The sequence below is a fragment of the Manacus candei genome, unplaced genomic scaffold (assembly GCF_025592945.1).
Source record: "Manacus candei isolate 608988 ecotype Guabito, Panama unplaced genomic scaffold, ASM2559294v1 h1tg000113l, whole genome shotgun sequence".
NCBI lineage: Eukaryota > Metazoa > Chordata > Aves > Passeriformes > Pipridae > Manacus > Manacus candei.
In genome coordinates this window covers 1,767,034-1,780,133 of record NW_026138161.1, presented here as the reverse complement: position 1 = coordinate 1,780,133, position 13,100 = coordinate 1,767,034, and the positions used below count along the sequence as shown (strand labels likewise).

General features: G+C 44.6%; 1 protein-coding gene and 1 long non-coding RNA gene across 3 annotated transcripts in view; one reads left to right on the top strand and one right to left on the bottom strand.

Moving 5' to 3' along the window:
• Positions 1 to 13,100, bottom strand: part of RHOJ (ras homolog family member J) — a 62,962-nt gene that overhangs the window by 29,863 nt on the left and 19,999 nt on the right. The gene's annotated exons all lie outside the window — the stretch shown is intronic.
• Positions 577 to 11,549, top strand: LOC127461828 (uncharacterized). The gene is made up of 4 exons (XR_007900205.1): positions 577 to 774; positions 2,562 to 2,714; positions 7,605 to 7,673; positions 10,445 to 11,549. It is a non-coding gene; the product is annotated as an uncharacterized LOC127461828 (long non-coding RNA).

The following is a 13,100-nucleotide window of genomic DNA, read 5'->3' as shown; positions in this document are numbered from 1 at the left end:
TGGCTTCATCTCAACACAGTGACTGGGTTTGGCCATTGCTGCAGGCTGCACATCCTGCTGGGTGATCACAGGATCACGGAATCAAATAGGTTGGAAAAGACCTCTGAGATCATCGAGTCCAACCTGTGGCCCAACACCATAAGTGCCACGTCCAGCCTTTCCTTCGACACCTCCAGGGACGGTGACTCCACTACACCCCTGAGCAGCCTGTTCTAATGCCTAATCACTATTTCTGTGAAGAAATTCCTCCTGATGTCCAACCTAAACCTCTGCTGGCACAGCTTAAGACTATATCCTCTTGTCCTGTCACTTGTTGCCGGGGACAAGAGACTATTCCCCACCTGGCTACACCCTCCTTTCAGGCAGTTGTAGAGAGCAGTAAGGTCTCCCCTGAGTCTCCTCTTCTCCAGGCTGAATAACCCCAGCTCCCCCAGTCTCTCCTCATGGGACTTGTGCTCCAGATCCTACCCCAGCTTTGTGGCTCCTCATGGGACTTGTGCTCCAGATCCTACCCCAGCTTTGTGGCCCCTCTTTGGACCCTCTCCAGTACCTCAGTGTCTTTCCTGAATTGAGGGGTCCAGAACTGGGCACAGCACTCAAGGTGTGGCCTCAGATTCTGGACATTGCATCCTGCCCATCCCTGGGTCACAGAATCATGGAATCATAGAATTATTAAGGCTCCAAGTCCATCCTTTGACCAATACCACCACACCCACTAAACCATAGGGTGAGGTGCCATGTCTGCTCATTTTGTGGACACTTTTGCTCTGGCAGGTGCCTGGGGCAGCAGGGAACAGGGTGCATTGCCCAAGTGTACTTTAGGAAAGCGGGAGTCCCTGCAATATTTTATTTGAACTGATTTCCCTGACAACATGATTAGCGTGGTGAAACATCGCTGCTGCTGGGAATTGATGCTGAACATCAACTGGGCAAGGGCTCACCTCGGCTGCAGCTGCCTGGCAGGGCTTGTTTCTCTGCAGTGACTGGGATGTTGCTGAGTTTTCAGGCATTCTGTAATTTTCCATTGGTTTTTAGTGAAACAGTGCTGATGCTTGTATTAAAAGACACCTCAGGGTCTCGTGCTGACTTTGTCCAGAGCTGAACTCATCAGATAATGTTTTCTCCCAGTTTCTGCCCTGCCAAAACAACATGTCTGACAAGCACACAGAAATCCATTCAGAAAGTGCATCTTCAAAGAAATCAGGCTACCAGATTAAGTGAAATAGATATTAACTCAGAAGCCTCTGAACTAGCTCAAATGGACTCTTCTGCTGGGAGAAAAGTCAAATTGTATGATTTTTTTTCTCTCATTTAAAAGGATTTGGAGCATTTTTGTGCATTCTCATAGCAACAGATTTATAAAAGACTGAGAAACTCTCAACTCCCTGCTTTGGTGTCACAAAAATGGAGTGAAAAAAATAGTCTGCATCATTTTAAAACAAGCCCAGTGAAAAACCAGGGGTTATTGGAATGACAGTAAACCAGACTGGCCTGTGGCTGAGCATGTGCAGATGCATGTGGTCATTTCCCTGTAGCAGTGAATGAGCACATATTACCTGACCTTAAATATTCTCATGATAAAAACAGGTAAAAACAGGGCAGGTAAAGCAACCTGTGATATTCTTAGGGTGGTAGGGCACTGGAACAGGCTGCCCAGAGAAGTTTTGGGTGGCCCATCACTGGAAGTGTTCAAGGCCAGGCTGGATGGGGCTTTGAGCAACCTGGTCTAGTGGAAATTGCCACCCCCATGGCAGGGGGGTCAAAACTAGGTCATCTTTAAGGTCACATCCAATCCAAACCATTCTATGATTCTGTGATTCTTGGGTGGGTTTAGGCGTTTTGTGCTGCACCCTCTGACTCATGCCAGTGGTGCGAGAAAGCTCTGGGGTTGAGCACTGGTTTAGCAGAGCTCCAGGGATGGGAACTCGGAGTTGCATGGGTTATAGAGGGGCCAGGGTTCTCATCTATCAACACCAAACTGGACTTTGGAGGTCTTTGCTGCTGACACAGGCCAGAATCATTAAGGATATCTCTTTGGCTGCTTTCTAACCCATCCATATAAGGAAAGCTGCATCGGGAGAGAAATTCAAGGGGGAGGTTGCTGCTGGTTTTAAACCCTCTCTGACGCTGCCCACATGACGTGAAGGCAGCACCCTGTACATCTGGGATGTGTAAATCTGTCTGCCCAGCTGCCTGGTAGTGCTCTGATGCACTGGGAAACTCATTGCAGTTAGTGATCACATCGTGTGCTCAGTTATGGCTTGTGGTGAAACAAAGTGGAAGGGAACAGGAAGCAAGAGTGGACCACACAGCTGTGTCCAAAAGCCAGAAGACACTGCTAAAGAATAACAAAAACAACAATTTTTGTTTAAATTGCTAATATTTTTAGTGCTCTGAGCAAAACACCTTTTCTATTTTCCTTCTGCCTGTGTTTTTCTGCTCTTGTTCCACCCAGCATTTCTCACAAGGAGGCAGGGTATAAGTAAAATGCAGAAGGTAGAATAAACTCAGTTGCTTTCACCTAGTGCACTTTATCTGTCTGTCTTTTTCTTTGATCCCAGGGCTATCCAGAGCTCCTACATCAAAGAAGCAGGACAAAATCTATGTATAAAAGGGTGTCTACATGCTGGCTGTAGATGTTACACAACCAAGCAGGGAGCAGAGGCAAGGAAAGAGCTGTGCAATCTTGACTACATGGGAACTGGGAGCAGGAGGTGAGGAAAGTGCTGCTTGGTGTGGTGTGTTTATTCCAGTCTCAGCTCTCAGCCTTACAGCCCCCCAACTCCCTGCAGTGATGCCCCTGTGCCAGCTCTCACAGCAGCCCCCCACCAGGGCTCTCCATCATCCGGAGCCACTCTGCAGGTCAGGGAAACAGCCCTGCCTCTGAACTGACCCAGTGCTGACGGAATATGGACACTTTACATAGCCCTTCCAAGGACTGTGTGATGCAGTGGAGACTGCAGAGGACCCTTTCCCAGTGCAGTTTGCCAGCAGCAAGCTCTGTGCACGCACAGTGTTTGCTTTCGTGTGATGTGCTCCTTTGCCAAGTGGCATTTTCCACAGATGCTGGCTGCACAGAGATCAGTCTGCACCTGCACGTGTGTGTGTAACCAAGGCTGCAATAAGCCCATTTGTTTGAACAACTGTGGTTTCAGCTATTTTTATTTTTTTTCCCCATATGCTCATAGCTCCTGTTTCTAACAATTTGATCTCCTGCTTATACCAAACCTGTGCTGCAATAGATGGTCTGCAATTGCTGCCCTCTCCTACCATGCAAACTGAACTTGCTGTTCATTTCTTTCCCCTCTGGTATACAGCCACTTTGTCTGTTGTTTCTTTGGAAAGCTTTTATCATCATAGCAAAAAAGTAAGCTGTACTATCTGGGAGCTACATCTACTTTATTCTATAAGACTGAAAATATCCATGGAGAACAGGGTTTTCTCTAGCTTTGAACACACTTTTATACCACAGTGACAGGGCTGAATTTCACAGAATCATAGAACAAATAAGGTTGGAAAAAGCCACTAAAATCCTTGAGTCCAACTGTTAACCTATCAGTGCCATGTGCCACATCCACATATCTTTTGAACACTTCTAATAATGGTGACTGCAACACTTCCCTGGGCAGCCTATTTCAGTGCCTGACCACCCTTTCAGTTTGCTATGCTTCTTAGAGAGACGCCAGAGTAAAAGAGCAGCTCTTTCAGTGAATATAAATATATCAAGATTTAAAGACTTCCTGATCTTCCTGGAAAGTGACCATTTGGAGACAGAAGACTGGGAGTGACTTCCTGTCTTGTTTCATCCTTGGAGACAAATTAGATTGAAGACAGTGGTAGCCATGTACTGTAACTGGCTTAGTGACTGTTGAAATATGTAGGGATTAGAGATCCTTTTTAAACCAGAACCAGGATTTGAAGGAGAATGGAGAAGAGAGAGCACAGGCAGGATTACAGCTTTCTTGCATTGCAGGATTTCCCCCTGCCAGTTGGTGTAACTGCACCACATGGCATCGCTTTTAAAACCAGCACAAGAAGTGTGAATCAGTAGTGGTGGAAATCCCTCTGCCTGAACCCAACAGAGCCACCGCTCTGTGACAGAGGTATGTGAGGCAGAAGCCTGGCATGGGAATGGGATGGATGGAGCTGTCTCCCTGTCTGAGGTGCACAGAGCTATTTTTGGCAATTTAACTGCACAGTCAGTGATGATTCTGGTCTGATGCAAGCTGGTACACTTCTCTGCTGAGGCTCAGATGGCAAGCACTGCTGCTTGGTGTATATTCCTGAGTAATTTCCCTTTCAGCTTGCCATACTTCTGTCTTTTCTGGCTGTTTTTAAATCTGTCTCTAGTCCACATGCAGGGAGATGTCTGCAAGGTGGTGCTGCCTGTGCCACCAGGAAGGAACAACACCTCGCCCGAGATACTGAAATATCTTTGCCATCCTAAAGATTTATGCAGCAATTCTGCCTGAAGAGCAGGAGCCTGCTGCTCCCCTCTGTGTCTGGACAGGCTGGTTAGATATTCTGGTCCTGGTTTCTACACACAGTTTTCAAGAAACTCCCACTGTGGTGTCTTTCTCCCTGCCTCATGTACAAAGGCAACCCACCTCTAATCTGGTTATTAGAAAATCATCCAGCTCCATGGGTCAATGAAGAGTCAAAAGCATCATTTAATTCTTGAACTTTGCTGTTGGCCCCTGGCCATGGCTGGTGCTTGCTGGGAATCCAAAGCAGCTGCACAGAGAGGAGCTGTGATATGCCTGTGTGAAGGCAGCCCAGGGCCAGAGGCCAATTGTTTCCCTGAGTCGGTGGCATTTTTTTTTTCCTAAGAATTTTGCTGCATTGTGACTTGCAGATCATCTTTCTTTCGGCCAGTGAAAGTGGCTGACCCTGATCCCACCACTGTCCTTGCTCTAAAGGACAGATCTTACCATCTGGGTACAAAGGAGGAGGGGGACACACTTCCACTGGGTTTATTCCCGGTTCAAAACATTACCAGGAAAGGCCTGATAAATCCCTTCTGAGAAGGTTCCTCCTCAAATGCTGGTGTCTCATTTCCCCCTTTCAAATTCCCTGCAGGGTCATCACTGGCGTTAATCTTGCCCTGGTGGTTCATGCTCCCCTGGCTTACACCTCTCCCCACTGGGGGAGAGACTTCCTGCCTCTGAGTCAGTGCGGCAGCGGGACTGGAGGGAGCAGATGGAAACAGAGATGGGCTCTGCTCACGTATCACATCCTCCCCATGCACACTGACATGGAGCAAAGCTCTGCCCTGACACACTTATTCACGTGCTGCGTGCTCACCCCACAGAACCCCAGGCTATTCCAACCACTGCTGCTCTGTGCTGGCTTGCAGCACCAAGATTCACGTTTAGGCAACAGTGGGCCAATTTCCAGCACGGGGATCTGTAGGGCTCATATTACAGTGCTAAGGAAATACCCATAAAATATCATCTCATTAGGCACACTCGGTAGTGGAGGCACATCAACAATGAGTCAGATTTGCTGTTTGTCCCTACAGCTCATGGTTGAAGTGCTCTGAATAACAGCGGGGCTTCCCCAGCTGCGTCGTGTACAATGAGGAGAGGAAAGCAGGGAGGTGGTCAGTGTGCTCATGGCTTGGTCTGATGCAGTCCACTTCAAGTAATGTATCTTCTGAAGTCATAGGACCATGGAATCATAGAATCATAGAATGATTTGGGTTGGAAGGGATCAAAAAGTTCATCCCTCTGACCAACAAGGTGCCCCAAGTGCCAAAACTAACTCAACGACAAATGCTGAAAAAAATATAATATTTCTTTGTGTCTTATGCTGGTTTTTTTTAACGTGTGTTTTTAAGAGAATGGCTATTTCCTAAAAAATTTTCTTTTAAAGTCCCTAAAAGGGAGTGTTTTATTTGAAAGCTGAAACTGATTACTTTTGTCTAAAGGAGGAGCCTTAGGTGTTTCTTTGGAAAACATGGAATTGAATAAAATTATAGGGAGAAAAAAAGGAAGCCTGGTTTTAATCAGTTCTGTTGAAGACTGTGGCTAGTGCAATATAACCCAGAGCAGTGGGGGATGCCCCATCCCTGGAAGTGTTCAAGGCTAGGCTGAATGTGTCTCTGAGTAATCTGGTCTAGTGGAAGGTGTCCCTGCCTATGGTGAGGAACTTGGAATGAGATGATATTTAAGTTCTGTTTCCACCCAAATCATTCTATTATTCTATGATATCTTTCATCCACGCCTCAGGAGGAAGGAAGAACATCTTTTGGCCCTGGATGGAAGATGTATGACTTTTTCTTCCTCCTGTAGCACAGGTTATGAGTGCTGCCCACATCCACCTCACCATCAAACTGCTTCCATGGGCATAAACTTTAAAATTATTCTTAGGAAGGTTATTACACGTGTGGACTTGAAAACATTTGACAGTTGTGCTGACAGGAGAGTTAAGAGACAGGGAAGTGTATCTGACAGGCACGTGCTTTCCATGCAGAAGCCTGAAGAGATGATAGCATTTATCCAAGTGGATATGGTGCTTGTGTCTCTGGACTCGTCTGGTTACGCTACAGACTTCACAGTTGCGTGACTGGCTGTGTTGCTCTGTGTGTGAAAAGATCTTTTGTCCCTTTAAACGTCACTTGCTGTCAGACTGAGGAAAAGCTTAGAAGCCAGTGCTGACATTTGTGCAAACAGATCTAGAAAAATTCCTGGTGAGGTTCCACTGATAAAAACTTTGGCCCTAATCTTGCAGTTGGATGTGTGTGGGCAGATGTGTGTGTTCCTGCAGAGCCTCTCTGGCTGCTGGGAGAGGACACACGTGTTTTTAAGTGAGCTATTGGCCTTGAGTTTTTTGCTGGACAAGGTCTTAGTAAGGGGGTTTGAAAGGTAGATGAATGACCGAAGAGCATAAAACCACCTAGTTCTCACTGGGAACTGTACATCATAAGTGAAATACAGGCTCTTTTGAAACTCTAAAGTCACTTTATTATTTAAGAAGCATTGCCCAAATCTTTCTGATTTTCCAGTTTTTCTCCCTAAACATTTACATTATTCTATCCTGTTAAGTCTTACTTTGTTACCAGTCATGAGGGCCTGAATTTTTCCCACAGCTGTTCAGGTAAATCCCTTATCTTCAACGAACTAGACACCACTCAGGTGAAGGATTAGATTAGCTCTGCATGGAAATAGAGAGATCCATGGGGTTTGCATGGGCATGTTGCATATGCAGTGATTCCTGGAGAATGCAAAATCAACTAAATTGCCTAAAAACAAGATTATGTTTAACTGAATCTTGATTTTCACTTAAATCTTTTTGATGAAAATGAGCAGGCACTAAAATTCTAGTTGAATACTCAGTTTCAGGTATTAGGATCTGGGTTGTGTGTGTGCACCCGAATTTTTTTCACAGCAGTAGTGAGAACTGAGTGAACACAGTTGCTGTAAAATTTGTGACAGTGAATTTTAAGTGAGAACACATCACTTCTGTCTTTCTTAAAGACTGCTGCTAGAAAATGCCCTAGCAGTTTGTCCTTTCAAGGAGGCTGTTTGTCTGTCTGTCAGTGCTACACATGGGAGCTGTGCTCTCAAGAGGTGTCTATTCCTAAAAGATCTCCTCCCATCCAGGCTTCCCAAGGTCATGCTTCAACATGAGACTTGAAAATCTTACATGACAGCAAATAGTGAGACAATCTGGTAAGTACATTCAAAGGCTGAGTTTTTTCTATTGCTGTGTAAGTTTAAAAACGTAGAGAAATTCCATCAGCTTTGCTACCAAACTTAGTGTGATTCAGCCCACTCAAAAGTCTTCTCCTGCCGTAGTGACTTTTGTGTAGATGCCTGAGCACTATTTCTTTGGTTATGTTTTCTGTTCTTTGATGTTTCAGCATTTCTGATGTCTCTTTTGGGTTGGATCCCAGTGAGTCAATGGAAAAGTCACGTTCATGGTATTGAAATCAGGAACTGGCTTTTTAGACCCTCTTCCTAATCTGAATTTGACACCAAGTCTAATTCAAAACATATGCAACCAGAAGGGTAATAACAGCCTGGGAATGAAGGTTAACTGTCACCTTTAAAAGAACCCACTGTGCAGAGTGGGTTCTTGTGTTCACCCTCTCTGTACTCCACTGTGCTCTGGTCTGGGGATCCTTCTTTAGGATAACTGGCCCAAAAGGCTTAAGAGATGTTACTTTGAACGTGAAAAAGAAAAACCATGAGCCTTGTCAGATGGTTTAAATTGGTGTGAGAGATCAGCCAAACGAGAAGAAAATGGTCATTTGGACTTCTGTCCCACTAATAAATCATGGGAGCTTCACACTCATTATGCACCAGCCTGATGTGGGCTGATGCCCCTTCTGTGGCTCTATCACCTCTCAAATGGCACATGACTGCTGTGATCCAACAACAAGTGATAGCCAAAGTTTAGGGCACTACTTTGAACTCTTAGATCACCCTGGCAGAACTTGCCCTTGCTCTGAACGTGAGCCCACGAGCTGCACGTAACGACGGATAAGTATGATTGCAGCTGACCTTGTTGGCTTGGGATACTCTCCTGGCTTCAGAGAGATATTGTTCATCTCACATATATTGCCTAAGTAAGGAGGGGAAAGGAAAAACAAAACACTTAAGGAAGAAGCTTTCAGAAGTACTAAGTTCTGCAGAAACTGAAGACTCATTTTCACTTCAGGAAAGAGGTGACTCTGGACCATTGGTTGCACACAGATGTGTGTGTGCAGCATCTGGAACACAACGGGGATGCCATCAGCTGAGAGTAGCAAGGCTGAACTCTGCACAACATGAAAACCAGCCAATGCCTCCACTGTATACAACATACTTAGGAGAATGGCTCCGTTGTACCCAGCCCTCCATATTAAATGAAAGAGACTGCATTGTCCTTTCCAGGCACAGCCTGAATGCAAATCCATAAATACGGTTAATATGGCTGTTCTGCTTCCACAAGTTTGTTCTTACAGTCTCTACTTACTAGAATGTTAAGTCCTTAATTGAAATTCCACCTCCAGTGGAACAGCCCTCAGCTGTCCCCGTGAAAACAGAGTGAGTGATGACAGCAAAAGCATTGTGATGAGCTTTTCTGTGCTCTCCTGGTGTTTTTTGAAAATCTTCCATTATTTTGGCTAAGAGGTCAGTGCTGTTCTGGAAACTGTGCTTTTGATTCTCTATTATCAAGCAAAACATAACATCATTTAAAACAACTACCAAAATCAGAAAACAGTCCTTGCATATCTTGGGAAGGGCCTGCTTTAATAATATTTTTTCCAATGATTCTGTGACTCAAGCAGCACTGAGTTACCATACCCATCTGGCCATATATATTTAGGTATAAATTGTTTTTCACAGAGGAGAAGGTTTGCACATAATTTTACGTGAAAGGGTGGAAGTTGTTGTAGTTTACTTGTCCTTCTCTCTCTCTCTTCTCTTTCTCTTCAGATTTAATTATTACCTTTTGTCCTTCTTCCTTTGACTAGTAACCTTTAGCAGGAAGCTCTCAGCTCACACAATGTAGTTCTCTGCAGAGAATTATGTGAGGCTTGAAGATAACTACAGGCATATCCATGAGAAGGGATAGGGTAGAAATAGGGTCCCAGGAAGCCTCCTGACTGCATATTGTCAGTTCAGGACCAGCCATTGGAAATAGGAAATGGCAGATGGCAGGAAAAAGGTAAATGACAGATATATCCCAGAGGTGTTGACAGGTAATTCAGGCTCTAATACTTTGCACATTTATAACATCTCACAAAGGTATGCTGTATTTCCTCCCAAATAAGGAAAACAGTCTACCACAGGCTCTACTATAGATCTGGTTATCCTTGTACTTTGTTAATGTCCTTAGGGGACTCATTTGCACCAATAATTAGTGTTCTAAAATTAATGGGTTTTTTATAGGCATGGGTTTACAAACACACATGCAGTCACACACACACATGAAAGACTTTCAGATGGACTTTGCAGGTTTACAGCACTCTCCTCACCAGCACTTAGCAGCTCTTTCCTGTGCCCACTGCCATGACTGGACTTAGTCCCCAGGTCACTTGCCATGAGCTGGCTTTGACCCCTTCTCTGACTGTGAGACTCTCTTGCTGTTTGAAGAGATTCCCCCCTTGACTCTGGTGGAATTGCTCCCTGTTTCCACAGTTTGAGGCTGTCAGTGATATTTTATAGCTCTGAAATTCACTGGGAGGAGGAGGAGGAGGAGGGAGGAAGAAAACACAAAAGCAGAGAGGGAGGAGGCAGGCAATACAGCAGACAATGTGGATTGTTTCCCAGCATCATCTAACAGCTGCTTTGAATGACTGAGAAATGACACTAGAAGTCTTACAAAGACACAATATGTGTCTCAATGTATAATTATATGGTTTTATTGTAGTGATATGGATAATTATCACAATTTAAAAAGAAAAAAAACTTTAATCTTCTCTCTCTCTTTTTTATTTTTCTTTTCATTACAGCTACTTCATGGATCATAAAGTATTATCTACTGCAGGAATTGGAAATTACTTGTTTTATACCATTGTTGTGGTTTTATTTTGCATCAGTCTCTACAAGTTGTTGCTGCATAATTGTTGAGAACCATTCACTGGCAAATAATACTGCTGAAGACTAAAGCATCTCTACACCAATTTCTGATGCACACACTGACTGTGTATGCCACTGTAGTCCCAGGACAGGCAAATCCTGCCTTGGGTGGCTCAGGCTGTCAGGATCTGACCTGGTCCCCAGCATTTCATTCAATGAGTGGCAATCTCTCATCTGATCCACGTGGGCATTTTATGGAGTAAAGTCCCAAATTTCAAGCCTTATAACTTGCACATATGTTCCTGCCACCCACCGTGGACTAGTAATATTCCATTTCAAACAGGCACTCTTGATTTTGCTTGCCTTGTACTGGGAGATAGATCAGCATGCTTGTTTATGTGAAATTTGGGAGAACAAAGGCTAATTTGATCCCACCCTTCCAACAGGTTATGTATTTTTTCAACCCTGCAGCAAATTTTCTATGTCTGTATGTTTTGGCTTTTAAACTCAATAACCTGCAGGCATCAACCACGTCAGCAAAGAAATGGAAAGCTCATTATTGCACTGTTGTAAGGTTTAAAACTTAAAACCAGAGGCTATAACAACAGTAAATGGGATATCACAGACATGCCCTTCTCCTTGAGACTTTCACTGAATTCAGGATGGAAGGATGCTGTGAAGATTGTTTTACTATGCCTGTGCAGTCTCCAACCATCACAGTATGCTGAGAGTAAAATGGCTTTTTTTGGATATTATTGTAGATTTTTATTCTACCAGATAAACAGGACAAAAACAGGCTTTGGGAGGTGAAGACGCTGTTGGGCCACGTGAAGGAACATTCATTCCTCTCCCAGTCTTGCTCTGGACTTGCAATGACTGTGACACAGGAATTTCTCCAGGCAGTTTATTTGGTTTTACAACTGGCCCACAGGTTACACTATGAATTTTAGTAAAAAAACCTATATTCTAAATTTTGGACTGTTGGGTGGTCATTTAACACCAATAAAAAAAGAGGTTCCCTTCTGCCCTGAGCTTCCTATTCTCTATTCCTCCCTAGTCCCTCTGGACTGTTACCTTGCTGCTCTGTATTATTTTTCCACACAGTCCCTGGCTTTGATGTCTGCAATGCTGAAATTTTTTTCCTCTAGATATTATTTTCTAAACCTTCCATTATTTTTGTGACCTTTTGGGTATTTTCCATTTCAAGAGCATTCTTTGTAAGACTGACTTGATATAGAGAGAAATAATTCCAATGTGGTCTTACAGGACATGTGTTTACACCCTGATAGCGTGTCTTTTTAACTCTGTAGTGTCCTTCTCCACGATAACTCTGGTGCCCTGCACAGCCCCAGCTGGCAGCCATGGGAGTTGGGGGCTTTCCCAGAGGTTTTTGGGTTGCTGTGTTGATGGGGAAGGCGGTTTCTGGAGGATGCTGCCACCCAAAGCAAAATGCCTCTGTCTGGCTCTGTTCCTGCACAACCAACAGTTTTAAGGCTTCATCTGCATGGATATCATCTGAAGGAAGTCTCCGGTATCCTGCACTGTTGGCTTCCTAAGAGGAAGAAAAAAAGCCTGCTTGGAGTGGATCCTTGGAGGGATTCAAGGTTCCCTCGAGGAATGCAGCCCTGAACCAAAAGCATCAGGTGCAGCTGATCCCAGTAAAGCTCGGGGCTTACGAGGGGCTGAGTCGGCCTCAGAGGATGGAAGGATTTCTGGCCCAAAGCCAAGGCCAGGCAGGCTGGAGGCTCCCAGTGCTGCTCTATCTGCCCTGGGTTCTTCGATGTGAAATAGCCACCAAGGTATGCAGAGGGTGGTCAAAGGCTTTGCTGGTTAAACACAAACCGTGGGTATAAAATCCGAATCACAGAAGGGAATCATAATTTTTACCTGCTGGGCTTGTATATAAAGGAACCTCCAACATTTTACGTGATTTCCGTGTGTTCCAGACAGGTATACTGATGCCATCCTTTAACAGGCAAGCCCTAGAATGCGTGGCTGGCTGGTATGGCTCACAAAGCCCTGACACATGGCCTTTGCTTTTCAAAAGTGAAAAACACAGTTAGTGCTCAGGGCGCTTCTGGAGTAAACATCATCAATGGTCTAAGTACCTTCAGGTTTGAGACAAAGCAGTTGCATTTAAAAATGCTCCAGTCCTAGTGAGAGGGGCTGTGAGTCAGGGTATTGTTTCCCAGGGTTTGTTTCTACCAGAGTGCATGTTTTTTAGGAATTGCACGTGCTCTCCTGAAGTTTTCAGTTTGAGTCTGCAGGGGCCAGTGGCACCAGCTGGTGCCTGACCCTACGCAGAGGGGACGGTGCTGGATTGTTACAAATGAAACGTGCTGGTACTAAACAGTATAGGGAATTTGCCTCATCTGTTCAACACCAGGAATTAAATTGCTTTTCACTTCCACCCTACCAAAGAAAACTTATATCTAAACCTTCAGCCACTGGTAGTCTTGGCTGGCCAACCATGTATAATTAATGCAAAACCAAAGCGGGAGGATGATCATTCCCACTTCCCATAGGCTAGCAAACCAAAAGATTTGGATCACTTTAATAGGCCCTTAAGAGACACAGGAACAGCATAAT